This window comes from Salvelinus alpinus, chromosome 9 (assembly GCF_045679555.1).
Source record: "Salvelinus alpinus chromosome 9, SLU_Salpinus.1, whole genome shotgun sequence".
Lineage (NCBI taxonomy): Eukaryota > Metazoa > Chordata > Actinopteri > Salmoniformes > Salmonidae > Salvelinus > Salvelinus alpinus.
In genome coordinates, this window is record NC_092094.1 from 57,373,530 (window position 1) to 57,388,027 (window position 14,498).

The window sequence follows — 14,498 nt, forward strand, 5'->3', positions numbered from 1 at the left end:
CCAATGACGAATTTTCAAAACACTGCTTTAATCACGTGTGTACTCGCCCTGGCCCAAATAATAGGTTTCTGGTACAAAACAGAACAGTTAGAATGTGTTTGTGTTCTTGAAATCGTCGGGGAGGTACTCAGATCCAGACTCATTGTGGAGAAGAAACAACCACAACACAGTCCAAATGCATGACTCCGTTGTTGTTGTTTCATGATGGCCTTTGAAAAAACATACACGTCATGGTGGTGGTACGTGCTTACAACGCCATGGGACCAGTAGCGGTGCGTGGGTAAAATCACTGAGGAAGCTAAGCCAGTAAAAATCCATATTATAACCTATGTTGTGATAATTGCTTTGTTTGCTCTATAACCCATTTGTTCATACTCCACCGTGATATACAATAAGGCCGTGACAAAAAAAAAGACAACTGTCACACAGCGGTGGAATAAAATCAACAACACATATGCTTGTTTCATCACAAAACCGGAAAGTAAAATCTGTCCGGTGAAGTCCATAAAGCAAATATTGCATACAAACAGTTAAATCATCTGCAGCATGGTCAAGCAAGTTAATGTTTTTGACAGTTTACTAAACAACTACTGATATAGATCCACAGAGTTACCCAAGTCAGCACAAAGACAACAGCAACGCTGCCTTCGCTATTCCAGCACCATTTCAACTTAAACATTTAAACATCAAATCAACAACGCTATATATGCTTAGATTAATACACTGAAAACAAACTTAAAGATACCAAAAGCAATTTAGTCCAATCAACGTTGCTAAATATCATGTGGCTGTCCATGGTACTGATTTGTGTGTGTGTGTGTGTGTGTGTGTGTGTGCGCTCAAGTAAAACATGTTTTTGAAACACCCTACTTGTAGACTAGTTGGACGCCAATGCCATCCTCATCTCTTACATGTTAGCGAAACGGTCTATTGCTCTGTCATACAGTATGCTATTCGTTTTTCTCGTCATAGGCTACCTAGCTACAATTCTTGCTAGCCTGACTTGCAACAATGAACCAGCTAAGTTAGCTAGCCAGTTAATGTGAGCCTACATCTAGGCTACATTTTGAACTTCAATCGTCTCAGGCCAGAGGCACAACACATTAATTTATGGTTAGATCAGAATCGGCATAATCGTTGGCCTGTACAGAAAATTAAGTCAAAACACATCCAAATCCCCATCTCCATCCATGGCTTAGGAAAGGGCTGATTGTAACATTTACGCAGGGAGTCAGAAAGCAGCTGCAAAAGGTGAGTTTAATAATAATGAACATGAAGATAATACAAAACAGGAGAAGCGTGCTGAACATAACAAAAACCACTACTACCTGATGACAGAGGCTACTGAGGGCTATATGAAGGGAGAGTAATCAGCGTGGTGAGGAAGTCCACGTGTGCGTGACAATGGGGAGCAGGTGTGTACAATGATGGTTGCCAGGTGTGCACAATGTGGGTTGCCAGGTCTGGTGGTTAGTAGATTGCCGACGTTGAGCGCCGGGGGGAGGGAGCAAGAGTAAGCATGACACTGATTTAGCAAGCTAGCTACTGCAGAACATAAACACAAACAGACAAGTTTTTCTGAAAATTATGTTTTGCAAAATTATTTATTTGAAGTTTACTGCCGCCAAATCCAAACTGGCCTCCATTGGGGGACGTTTTACGACACTGGGACATCCCACAGTTGAGCTCAGCTCAACGCTGATTGGCAAATTGTTTCACAATTCATTTAGCAAGGGAGGCCAAATGCTAAGGCAGCAACATGTTATACTCTTTTGGTCATGACAGAATCAGATACATGGGCTACACAGTGCATGGCACACAGAATAGCTCCCGAGTCTCTCCACCAAGCTACATCCAGCTACAACAGGAGAGGGTGGAACACAGGTTAATCTAACCAACCCTACATGACACTGGTAGTTTCAAATGATACTGTGTTACTATTAACTTAGTAACACAACGCAATAATTTATCCTTCTGTGTCTGACTTGCAGATGCATGACTACATGTGTTGATGCTGTAATATTTCAAAGACATTGTATTAGATTGACGGTTAATACTGTTAACTACATACAGTATATATAGACATTTGCAGGAAAAGTAGGTCCTTACAGTTAGCCATCTATGTTGCAATTATAGTTCATTGCCATTTGACCAATATATAGTGTGAGAGATCTCATCTCTTTATCTCTGCAGCAGCTTGCTCTCACCCTGTCTTGGCAGCCAGGCACTGCAACAGGGTTAGGGTTAGATAGAAGCAGCTGTGCATTTATATCTTAACCAAAATGCAAGTTAGCCAGCTAATGTTAACTAGCTAGCTAAATACGTTAGCATTGTTATGAATGGCTAACGATAATTAGCAAACTAGCTAATATTAGCTAGCTAACTAACAGAGAGTTTAGCTGTCCAAAGGCTGAATTTCCACTGGTGGCTTAGCTACTTGTTCATGATGTGTTCAACAACTTTAGCTAAAGTATACAAGCTAAATTACCTGATCAGACAACATCATATTTTGATCATTTGCTATGAGTGCAGCAGCTAGTGCAATGCGATATTCAAATCATAACGGTTCAGTTGGTGAATGATTCGCAGTTGTCAAAAAAATGTTTTTATGTTTGCACATGATGTAACGTTCCTGACTTGTTTTATGTTGTTTTTGTATGTGTATATGGTCAGGGCGTGAGTTTTGGGTGGGCAGTCTATGTTTTCTGTTTCTATGTTGGTTTTGGGTTGCCTGGTATGGCTCTTAATTAGAGGCAGGTGTTTTGCGTTTTCCTCTAATTGAGAGTCATATTTAGGTAGGGTGTTCTCACTGTTTGTTTGTGGGTGATTGTCTCCTGTTTCGTCCATGTCTGTACCATACGGGACTGTTTGGCTGTTCGTTCGTTTTGATGTAGTCTGTTCCTGTCCGTGCGTTCTTCGCGTTATTTGTAAGTTCGTATTGTTCAGGTTTCGTCTACGTCGTTTTCTTGTTTTGTAATTTTGTAAGTGTTTTGTTTTCGTGTGCCGTCGTGTCAAATAAAGAGATGGCATATTTCCCTAATGCTGCGTATTGGTCCACTGATCCTTCTCTCCTCTCCTCATCTGAGGAAGAGGAGGACAACAGCCCTTACAGAATCACCCACCAACCTAGGACCAAGCGGCAAGGGAATGCTCAACAGAGCAACCAGGACTTCTGGACTTGGGAGGAGATCCTGGACGGTAGAGGACCCTGGGCTCAGCCAGGGGAATATCGCCGTCCCAAGGCGGAGTTGGAAGCAGCGAAGGCTGAGAGGCGCTGGTATGAGGAGGCAGCGCGGCGACGCGGTTGGGAGCCCGTGAGTCAGACCCAAAAATGTCTTGGGGGGGGGCACACGAGGAGTGTGGCAAAGCCGGGTAGGATACCTGAGCCAACTCCCCGTGCTTACCGTGGAGGTAGAAGGCGTCGTACTGGTAAGACACCGTGTTATGCGGTAAAGCGCACGGTGTCCCCAGTACGCGTGCTTAGCCCAGTGCGGGCTATTCCACCTTGCCGCACTGGGAGGGCTAAGTTGGGCATTGAGCCGGATGTCATGAAGCCGGCCCAACGCATCTGGCCACCAGTGCGTCTCCTCGGGCCGGCATACATGGCACCAGCCTTACAAATGGTGTCCCCGGTTTGCCAGTATAGCCCAGTGCGGGCTATTCCACCTCGCCGCACTGGCAGGGCTACGGGCACCATTCAACCTGGTAAGGTTGGGCAGGCTCGATGCTCAAGAGCACGTGTCCTCCTTCACGGTCCGGTATACCCGGTGCCACCTCCATGTACCAGTCCTCCGGTGGCAGCCCCCCGTACCAGGCTGTCTCTCCGGGTTCTCTCTCCAGCTGTTTCCTCCTCTCCAGCGCAGCCAGTGCCTATACCACGCACCAGGCTGTCTCTCCTTCTCCTCCCTACAGAGCCGTCCTGCCATGACCAGCCAGAGCCGTCCTGCCATGACCAGCCAGAGCCGTCCTGCCATGACCAGCCAGAGCCGTCCTGCCATGACCAGCCAGAGCCGTCCTGCCATGACCAGCCAGAGCCGTCCTGCCGGGACCTGCCAGAGCCGTCCAGCCGGGACCTGCCAGAGCCGTCCAGCCGGGACCTGCCAGAGCCGTCCAGCCGGGACCTGCCAGAGCCGTCCAGCCGGGACCTGCCAGAGCCGTCCAGCCGGGACTTGCCAGAGCCGTCCAGCCGGGACCTGCCAGAGTCCCTCAGCCGGGACCTGCCAGAGTCCCTCAGCCGGGACCTGCCAGAGTCCCTCAGCCGGGATCTGCCGCCCCTTGTCCCGGTGCTGCCCCTTGTCCCGGTGCTGCCCCTTGTCCCGGTGCTGGCCCTTGTCCCGGTGCTGGCCCTTGTCCCGGTGCTGGCCCTTATCCCGGTGCTGGCCCTTATCCCGGTGCTGCCCCTTGTCCCGGTGCTGCCCCTTGTCCCGGTGCTGCCCCTTATCCCGGTGCTGGCCGTTCATTTAGGGGGCTTTAGTTTGAGGGTGGTCATTGGGAGGGGAATACAGAAGCGGGGAGTGACTATGGTGGTGTGGGGACAGCGTCCGGAGCCTGAGCCACCACCGTGGTCAACTGCCCACCCAGACCCTCCCCTGGACTTTGTGCTGGTGCGCCCGGCGTTCGCACCTTGAGGGGGGGGTTCTGTAACGTTCCTGACTTGTTTTATGTTGTTTTTGTATGTGTATATGGTCAGGGCGTGAGTTTTGGGTGGGCAGTCTATGTTTTCTGTTTCTATGTTGGTTTTGGGTTGCCTGGTATGGCTCTTAATTAGAGGCAGGTGTTTTGCGTTTTCCTCTAATTGAGAGTCATATTTAGGTAGGGTGTTCTCACTGTTTGTTTGTGGGTGATTGTCTCCTGTTTCGTCCATGTCTGTACCATACGGGACTGTTTGGCTGTTCGTTCGTTTTGATGTAGTCTGTTCCTGTCCGTGAGTTCTACGTTTAGTTATGTAAGTTCATGTTCAGGTTTCGTCTACGTCGTTTTCTTGTTTTGTAATTTTGTAAGTGTTTTGTTTTCGTGTGCCGTCGTGTCAAATAAAGAGATGGCATATTTCCCTAATGCTGCGTATTGGTCCACTGATCCTTCTCTCCTCTCCTCATCTGAGGAAGAGGAGGACAACAGCCCTTACACATGACTAACCCATTCATATTCTGTAAATACCTTTAGAGCCTATTGACAATAATATGTTTTGGCAGTGGGAGTTTTGTTAAGAGCTGCGACGCTTGTTCTGAATGTTAAAACACATCGCTCATGGTACGGTTTTGGAAACATAACGAACGTACCCTTTCATATGTTTCCAACTTGATGACGAGCAGACATAGCAACATAGAATCACCAGATGTTTCAGACAGACTTGCATTGTACACCAGAGGCCCTCAAACTAGAAGGTTGCATCCTGCGGGACCTTTGGGCCCCGACAGAGATCATTGTGGCGTGGTTGGCATTTTTCATGCTGCAGGCGGGAGCCTGCGGTCACACACAGACAATTTTGGGATGATAATATTGTTTTGTCCCACAGATTATTTGGAAAAGGTCACCTTTTTGTCGCATTAGTCACACACTCTGCGCATTCACCGCTTTCCCCTACCTCTCCTCTCCTAGTTGGGCGAGCAAGATCAAGTGCTCCTATATGTGTCGTCTCAATTAAATAGAGTAGGATGCATGGGCTGAGAATCATGTGGCACCTGAAAGTTGTAATAGTAGAATGCAAAAGGTGCAATTTTGATATTGGGTAGTGTATCATCAGTTTTCATGTCAGTCATTGCCAGTAGCGGTGCGTGGTTAAAATCTCTGGGGAAGCCAAAACAGAAAAAAAGCCATAGTACAACCTATGTGTTGAGATAATTGCGTTGTTTGCTCTATAACCTGTTAGTTCATATGCCTTGCAACTGTGATAAATAGGCCTAAGGCAGAGACATTAAGAAGACACAGAATACTGTACATTCAACCTTTGTTTCATCACAAAACTAGAGAGCAACCTCTGTCTGGTGAAGTCCTATAAGCATATTGCATGTAACAAACTGTTACATGACCTACAGCATGGTCAAGCAAGTTAGTGTTTCCGACATTTTCGGACTACCAAACAACTTTTGATTTAGGACCATGGAGAGTTACCGCAAGTCGCAAAGAAATCAGGAGTTGCCTCCACTATTCCAGCACCATTTCAACTTCAACATCAACAAATGACCTATGCTTAGTCTAATACAGTGACAACTAAAAGATACCAAAAACAATTTAGTCCAATCAACATAAGCTAAATATCATGTGGCTGTCCATGGTACTGATTTCTGTGTGCAAGTAGAAAAGGCATGTTGACATAGCCTACTTGTAGAGAAACGGCAATGCCTTTCTCCTCTCTTTCATGTTGACAAAACAGTCTATTACTCGGTCATATAGTGCACGCTTTTATTTTTTGTTGTCCCAGGCTACCTCGCTAAAATGGTTGCTCGCTAGCCTAACTTCCTTTCATGAGCAATGTTAGCTAGTTAACATAAGCCTTCTACATCTAGCTACAGCACATATTGAACTTCCATCCTTTCAGTCCAGGGGCACAATGTATGAATTTATGGTTGGATCAGATCCGCCATTATAATCATTGGCCAGTAGGGAGAATTAAGTAAAACCAGAAGTGCAAATCCTTATCTCCATCCATGGCTAATTTGGGAAAGGGCCAATTTTAGCTAGCTAGCTTAAACACTGGAGGACAAAAAGACAATGAGATGCAACAATTCAAGTTCTGTGAATGACATATTTCTCTTGATGCGATAGGAGTGAAGCCAAATCCATACTGGCTTTCGTTGACTTTTTTTTTTTGCACCAGGATCATTCACAGTTGACTTCACTCAGTTTAGCTCAATGCTGATTGGCTATTATTTTATACTTTTTTTATCAAGGGAGGCCAAATGCTTGCTGGCTTCCTTTGCATTCAATGCCAAGGGCGGCAACAATGGCATATGCTTATTTTCATTTGATCCCTTTTTCGTGAAATCCAATTGGCAGTTACAGTCTTGTCCCATCAATGCAACTCCCCTATGGTCTCAGGAGGTGAAGGTCGAGAGCCATGCGTCCTCCGAAACACAACCCTGCCAAGCCGCACTGCTTCTTGGCACACTGCTCGCTTAACCCGCAAGCTAGCCACACCAATGTGTTGGAGGAAACACCCTTCAGCTGACGACCGGATTCAGCTTGCAGGCTCCCGGCCCGCCACATGGAGTCGCTAGAGCACGATTGGACAAGGAAATCAAGGCCGGCGAAACCCTGCGCCATTGTGCGCCCCCTCATGGATCTCCCGGTCACAGCTGGCTGTGACACAGCCTGGGAATGAACCCTGGTCTGTAGTGACGCCTCAATCGCAACGATGCAGAGCCTTAGACCGCTGCACCACTCAGGAGGCCATAGGAAATAAGCTTAAAAGCGGCAAAATTTTCTTTCCACCAACAAGGGCGGATGAACAGTTTGTGTCATGAACAGTGCCTCTGCCCATAGAAATAGACAGGGTGTGCGGGATGTTACCCAATGCTGGAAGAGAGGCCTGAGTGAAAACGTTTTGGAACCCCTGGTGTAGGCTATATACAGTGGGGAGAACAAGTATTTGATACACTGCCGATTTTGTAAGTTTTCCTACTTACAAAGCATGTATAGGTCTGTAATTTTTATCATAATTAATTAGCATTTTATTGCATGACATAAGTATTTGATAACCTACCAACCAGTAAGAATTCCGGCTCTCACAGACCTGTTAGTTTTTCTTTAAGAAGCCCTCCTGTTCTCCACTCATTACCTGTATTAACTGCACCTGTTTGAACTCGCTACCTGTATAAAAGACACCTGTCCACACACTCAATCAAACAGACTCCAACCTCTCCACAATGGCCAAGACCAGAGAGCTGTGTAAGGACATCAGGGATAAAATTGTAGACCTGCACAAGGCTGGGATGGGCTACAGGACAATAGGCGAAGCAGCTTGGTGAGAAGGCAACAACTGTTGGTGCAATTATTAGAAAATGGAAGAAGTTCAAGATGACGGTCAATCACCCTCGGTCTGGGGCTCCATACAAGATCTCACCTCGTGGGGCATCAATGATCATGAGGAAGGTGAGGGATCAGCCCAGAACTACACGGCAGGACCTGGTCAATGACCTGAAGAGAGCTGGGACCACAGTCTCAAAGAAAACCATTAGTAACATACTACGCCGTCATGGATTAAAATCCTGTCTGAAGTTTGCCAATGACCATCTGGATGATCCAGAGGAGGAATGGGAGAAGGTCATGTGGTCTGATGAGACAAAAATATAGCTTTTTGGTCTAAACTCCACTCGCTGTGTTTGGAGGAGGAAGAAGGATGAGTACAACCCCAAGAACACCATCCCAACCGTGAAGCATGGAGGTGGAAACATCATTCTTTGAGGATGCTTTTCTGCAAAGGGGACAGGACGACTGCACCGTATTGAGGGGAGGATGGATGGCGCCATGTATCGCGAGATCTAGGCCAACAACCTCATTCCCTCAGTAAGAGCATTGAAGATGGGTCGTGGCGGGGTCTTCCAGCATGACAACGACCCGAAACACACAGCCAGGGCAACTAAGGAGTGGCTCCGTAAGAAGCATCTCAAGGTCCTGGAGTGGCCTAGCCAGTCTCCAGACCTGAACCCAATAGAAAATCTTTGGAGGGAGCTGAAAGTCCGTATTGCCCAGCGACAGCCCCGAAACCTGAAGGATCTGGAGAAGGTCTGTATGGAGGAGTGGGCCAAAATCCCTGCTGCAGTTTGTGCAAACCTGGTCAAGTACTACAGGAAACGTATGATCTCTGTAATTGCAAACAAATGTTTCTGTACCAAATATTAAGTTCTGCTTTTCTGATGTATCAAATACTTATGTCATGCAATAAAATGCAAATTAATTACTTAAAAATCAAACAATGTGATTTTCTGGATTTTTGTTTTAGATTCCGTCTCTCACAGTTGAAGTGTACCTATGATAAAAATTACAGACCTCTACATGCTTTGTAAGTAGGAAAACCTGCAAAATCAGCAGTGTCTCAAATACTTGTTCTCCCCACTGTACATGGGTGGAGAGGCACAGGGCAGTTATCTTCCCAAGGAAATTAACTTCCTGAAATATGATTAGGCTAGAGTTTACTACATGTCCTTGAAATAAATATTGATCACCCATATTTGTCTCCTAAAAATAATCCAGGTCCTAAAAGGTGGGCTATATGCAAAACGTAGCTCAAGAGAACGTACAAGTGTTCCCTTTATCTCCAACTCTGCTCTCTTGAAATTACATCTAGCCTATTGGCTGACATAGCCCAGTAATATAGATAGCCTAATACAATCGGCCATGTGAGAATCTCTGGTAATTTAACCTATTTATTAAGTTATTTTTGCAAATATTGATATTGCCTATAGGGCGTGAAATTGCAGGGACCACGGCTGGCAAGTGAGCTGCATCACATATGCCTAAAATAACATTGCATGACTGCGGTTTGTTTTGGGGCAAGTTCTTGCCCGAGCGGGTAGGGTACAGGACAGAAGCCAGAGGGAGCTTTATGCTCTCTCAAACATCACAATACATCTGGAGGCCACTTTATGCTCTCTCAAACATTACATTTACATTTAAGTCATTTAGCAGACGCTCTTATCCAGAGCGACTTACAAATTGGTGCATTCACCTTATGATATCCAGTGGAACAACCACTTTACAATAGTGCATCTAACTCTTTTAAGGGGGGGGGGGGGGGTTAGAAGGATTACTTTATCCTATCCTAGGTATTCCTTAACATCACAATACATCTGGAGGCCATGAAGACTGATCTTGCAATGCAAATTGTGGGAAACAGTGGGGGAAGCAGTTTTTATTACTAACTACGCCTCTAACTAAAGGAGAGACCATTTAAAAAAAAAAATGAAAATACTTTATATTTACACATTAGAAAGTTATTGTAAAAGTTTATCAAGTGTTCACATAATTTGATCTTTCAAACGACTTCACCTCCCACATTTCTATATTTAGTTGTTGCTAACAGATGCTATCAAAAAGAGAAACTAAAGGCCTAATTTAACTTTTTTCAAAATGTTGATAAGAAGGCTATTATTTATGATCATATTAAAGGGGCAATCTGTAGTTCAAACAATAACAAAGCCTTTACCCTGCGACTGTTTGCTAAAAAGCTAAGGGAAGGGGCTGGAGAAATGTAACCACTCAAATTCATAAACATAGGCTGGGATCCAATCCGATCAGCGGTATATCTGAGTTATAGTGTGCCTGACATTAAAGGTAATTTCTGATTGAGCCAACATATGCAGCCTTTACCATGAATGTGGTCTTCACAATGTCGTAACATTGCCTTTAAAAGGCGCATAGCTCACAATGCATGATCGGATTGAATCCAGGCCATAGTTTTAACCATGTTTTGAGGCTACAGTTGTATGAAAATGTTTGGGCACCCCTCTGAGGCTGCATAATAAGTTACTCTATGATCACAGTGGCATGCCATTCATTTTCTAAAAAAAGCTGAGTACTGGGGTATTGTCCAGACAAAGATTTTTAGTGTAGCAATATTAAGATGTATGAAATTAAATCAGATGTGAAAAATAGGCTATGCAAAAATGTGGGCCCCTTGTCATTCTGTTGATTTGAATACCTGTAACTACTTAGCACTGATTAATTGGAACACACAATTGGTTTAGTGAGCTCATTAAGCCTTGAACTTCATAGACAAGTGCATACAATCATGAGAAAAGGTATTTTGGTGGCCAATTGCAAGTTGTTGTTCTCTTTGACTCTCCTCTGAAGAGTGGCAACATGGGGGCCTCAAAACAACTCTCAAACGACCTGAAAACAACAATTGTTCAACATTATGGTTTAGAGGAAGGCTACAAAAATCTATCGCAGAGATTTCAGCTGTCAGTGTCCACTGTGAGGAACATAGTGAGAAAATGGAAGACCACAGGCACAGTTCTTGTTAAGGCCAGAAGTGGCAGGCCAAGTAAAATATCGGAGAGGCAAAGGCGAAGGATGGTGAGAACGGTCAAAAACAGCCCACAGACCACCTCCAAAGACCTACAACATCATCTACCTGCAGATGGTGTCACTGTGCATCGTTCAACAATTCAGCGCACTTTGCACAAGGAGAAGCTGTATGGGAGAGTGATGCGGAAGAAGCCTTTTCTGCACACACGCCACAAACAGAGTCGCTTGAGGTATGCAAACGCACATTTGGGCAAGCCAGCTTCATTTTGGAATAAGGTGCTGTGGACTGATGAAACAAAGATTGAGTTATTTGTTCATAACAAGGGACGTTATGCATGGCAGCAAAAGAACACAGCGTTCCAAGAAAAACACTTGCTACCCACAGTAAAATTTGGTGGGGGTTCCATCATGCTGTGGGGCTGTGTGGCCAGTGCCGGTACTGGGAATCTTGTTAAAGTTGAGAGTCACATGGATTCCACTCAATATCAGCAGCTGGATATTTCAACAAGACAACGACGCAAAACACTGCTCAAAATCTACCCGGGCATTTATGCAGAGAAACAAGTACAATGTTCTGGAATGGCCATCCCAGTCCCCAGACCTGAATATCATTGAGAATCTGTGGGATGATTTGAAGCGGGCTGTCATTGCTCAGCAACCATCAAACCTAACTGAACTGGAGATGTTTTGTAAGGAGGAATGGTCCAAAATACCTTCATCCAGAATCCAGACACTCATTAGAGGATATGGGAAGCGTCTAGAGGCTGTTATTTTAGCAAAAGGAGGCTCTACTAAATATTGATGTGATTTTTCTATTGGGGTGCCCAAATTTATGCACCTGTCTAATTTTGTTTTGATGCATATTGCACATTTTCTGTTAATCCAATAAACCTAATTTCACTACTGAAATATTACTGTGTCCATCAGTTATTTGATAGATCAAAATGAAATTGCTGATCCAAACACCCAATTATTTATAAATGGAAATCATGGAAATTGTCAGGGTGCCCAAACTTTTTCATACGACTATATATGGTATTGTTTTCGTTAATATTGTTAACAAACATTGGATTAAAAACAAGCTTTATTTTGGGTTCTGATGAGGTATGGCAGTTGAACTAAGCTCATTGGTCGTTTATACATTATATTTTTCATGAATCAATGGGTATATATTATTAAAGGCCAAAAATGTATGTACAAATCGCAGATTGCCCCTTTAAACAGTACTTTAATAAAAAGCATTATTCGTGGTGATAGCTCGCTGCATTGTCCAACATTCGTTTTTTAAATGTGTCTTATATCTCTATATATCCTTTATATTTCAAATTGTATAGACATCTGCTGTGGGTAAAAGTATATTTTTCTGCTCATCTGTATATATACTGTATATGGCTTGTGAAAGCCATTTGTATTAGACACCATAACATGTATTACTGTGGATATACTTCTCCTTTTTCAGGCACTTTAATTTGATGTTTTTTGTTGCTTTTGACAGGTATAATTGATTATAGAATGTAACAATTTTTTATTTGATCCAGAGTTCAGGGTAAATGCATTTACCTGACACAGATTAGTTTTGCAATAAACTTATATCATATGGCACCTAAGCAATCAGACCTTTCACTGTAGTTTCCTGACAGTAATTTCTTGGCGCCAGTTTAATTATCTTAAAAGGGAAGTCGGGCCCTGCATATCTGGTGTGATGTAAAGTACATTCCTCATGAATTTATTACCATTTTTGGTCTGGGTAAGAGTTTAAACATGTGCTTTGGGCTAATACATTACTTTAGTCATTATGAAATAAGGAAGGGATATATATTAAACGGTCGCATGCTGTTTTTTTGTTTAAGTTTTGTCCTTGGGCCAACATCATCATCATCATCATCATCATCATCATCATCATCATCATCATCATCATCATCATCGTCATCGTGATCAATACATTTTTCTTCTACTTCCCTATTTTAAAAGTCCTGCCTGGCACTCACATACTACCACAGAAGCAATATTGTAAACTAAAGCACTGACAAATCCCCTTTGGTGAGAAAAATGTGCGTTTCTTGCAGCATACACTAGGGTGTTTGCTCACACATGATCTCTGTCTCCCCTGGTTTGGCACCTACTTGCTGAAACCCGAATTGCAACTCGAATGGCATACTAGTGAATTTAGAGAGTCTCTGAATATCAGCTGAGTATGCTACATGTGCGTGATGGCATGGTACAGCATGCTGTAACATCAATAGTCATGCACCAGTGGCAGATTTCATATATAGTCGAAAGTGCTCAGAAATTCCATATTCATGAAATTGCAAAATCAGCAATGTCGCTGAGTCAGCCTGGTATCAGCAGGTAAGTGTACATCTGGTACGATTTAGCAGAAATAAAGGAATCAAGAAACATGATGGTTATGTGAATAAATTGCATTCAATGTTGGGAGATTAGCTTCACACTATTAATGCCTAGAAACAGGTGTCAAAGAACATGAGGCCTAAGTGAATACATTGCATTCAATGGCGGGAAGATTGGTGTTATAATATCGATGTCCAGAGATAGGCATCATGTCTCTGAAGCCTAAGTGAACACATTACATTCAATTAGATTGAAGCATAGATATGTGTCAAGACGTAGATATGTCTCTCTCTCTATATATTATTTATTATTTGTTATTATTCACTTGTCCTATTTTGTTGCCTTACAACCTGGAATTAAAATAGATTTTTTGGGAGGTTTGTATCATTTGATTTACACAACATGTCTACCACTTTGAAGATACAAAATAGTTTTTATTGTGGAACAAACAAGAAATAAGAAAAAAGCAGAAAACCTGAGCGTGCGTAACTATAGGGTTCTCGGGGTGATGAGAGGTGTTGGGATTGAGCTTTCCTTGATGGCCAAAAAGCTCACTTTTAGACTCATCTGACCAGAGTACCTTCTTCCATATGTCTGGGGAGTCTCCCACATGCCTTTTGGCAAACACCAATCGTGTTTGCTTATTTTTTTCTTCAAGCAATGGCTTTTTTCTGGCCACTCTTCCGTAAAGCCCAGCTCTGTGGAGTGTACGGCTTAAAGTGGTCCTATGGACAGATACTCCATTCTCCGCTGTGGAGCTTTGCAGCTCCTTCAGGGTTATCTTTGGTCTCTTTGTTCCCTCTCTGATTAATGCCCTCCTTGCCTGGTCCGTGAGTTTTGGTGGGTGGCCCTCTCTTGGCAGGTTTGTTGTGGTGCCATATTCTTTCCATTTTTTAATAATGGATTTAATTTTGCTCTGTGGGATGTTCAAAGTTTCGGATATGTATTTATAACCCAATCCTGATCTGTACTTCTCCACAACTTTGTCCCTGACCTGTTTGGAGAGCTCCTTGGTCTTCATGGTGCTGCTTACTTGGTGGTGCCCCTTGCTTAGTGGTGTTGCAGACTCTGGGGCCTTTCAGAACAGCTGTATATACTGAGATCATGTGACAAAGGTTGCACCAGATCTTATTTAGGGGCTTCATAGCAAAGGGGGTGAAGACATATGCACGCACCACTTT